Below are 1,476 nucleotides of genomic sequence, written 5' to 3'. Positions count from 1 at the left end.
TATGTAAAGGGCAAGTCCTCATTATTTTCAATGGGGACACTAGCTCATCTTTTTTAAGATCAGCTTTTAACACTTGAAAACAAGACAACAAAAAAAATTATAAAAAAAAAACAAATGAATAAACATAAAATTAAAAAATTGAAGCAAGGTTTATAATGTTTAATCAAATCACCAAGTGCTCCATCAGATACGTAATGAAAATGGTCCGCATTGGGTTACATTTCTGAGGTCTTAGGGCTACTGAAACTGTTCTCTGTATTTTGCTGGCCTTGTAACAGAGGTAAACAAAGCTAGGAGATTCTACAAGACCATAAATTGAGCATCTGGAATCAGATCGGCAGAGGGCTTATTCAGATCAGGAAGGGGAAATAAAATATTCTAATTCTCATGCTTACTTGAGTTAGGTAAATCAAGACTGCATATCTTGTTGCCAGGTCAGCCACTACTCATCAGATTGACCTTTTAATCGATTACAGTTCTACATATTTACAGATTAAAGCCTGTTGTAAAGTTTCTGTGAATGAAGATCGTGAAGATTGTGCACTCATTCACACAGTAACTTTCATTCCTGAAACATCCTTCAAAGTCCATAGAGATTACACAACTTCCCGTTTTCGACTCTGTTTAAGAATCTGTTAAAGATTGTCATTTTGAAATGCCAAGCATCAGATTTCTTATTTGTGAAACAAGTATACTCACAGAAATATTGGAAAAAAGTATGTGGAAAAAAAAAGAGTATGACAAGTCATTGTGGATAACAGGAGGATTGTTACAGATGAGAATGTTACTTGCCCCTCTGACAGAGACTTTTTGTGGTATTGTCCAAGGCTTAAAGAAAGTGACTAGAAGCTGAACAACAAAGTTTGTTACATTGTAGCCAGAATGTGATCATTAGAAGAGAGTCGCACATTGATACCAGGAGAAAGACACAGATTGCCTTTACTTTATGTGGTTCCATAATATTTGAGTAAACATTGATCTTGTGTTATTTCCGCGGGTAGCTTCTTGATCCCAATTCATCAATTCAGATCCGAAGTCAACGTTAACTGTTTTCATACGTTCACACTTGGTTAATCCCTCAAAACCGGGACCAGAAATTGTTTTCGGGAGAACGTCATCATACAGACCTTGATTTATAACTGAAAATAAAAAGTCTCTTAACAAATATATGTCATTAAACATATGATCTTGGATAGATGGAAAAGTAAAGTAAATTATGTGCAGGTTTGACATTAACATGTTGTTATGAAGACAGAATTTTTGAGTAGTTATTTGTACAACTTAAAACTAAAAAAAGCATCAAATGATTGATTATAGCTATACACCCAACTTGGGATCTATGAATCGTCACTGTTGGCATTTGGCAGCATTCTCCATTTGAAAAAAAATGCTAAGTTTCATCCAACATCACAACATCATGTAGACCAACAACATTGTTTATGATGGTATTTAAGCACTCCACAAAGGAATACAAAC

Source organism: Fistularia commersonii, chromosome 21 (assembly GCF_037954325.1).
Source record: "Fistularia commersonii isolate RoL2024-O1a breed Wild chromosome 21, RoL_Fcom_v1.0, whole genome shotgun sequence".
Lineage (NCBI taxonomy): Eukaryota > Metazoa > Chordata > Actinopteri > Syngnathiformes > Fistulariidae > Fistularia > Fistularia commersonii.
This window is presented reverse-complemented; position numbering follows the sequence as displayed.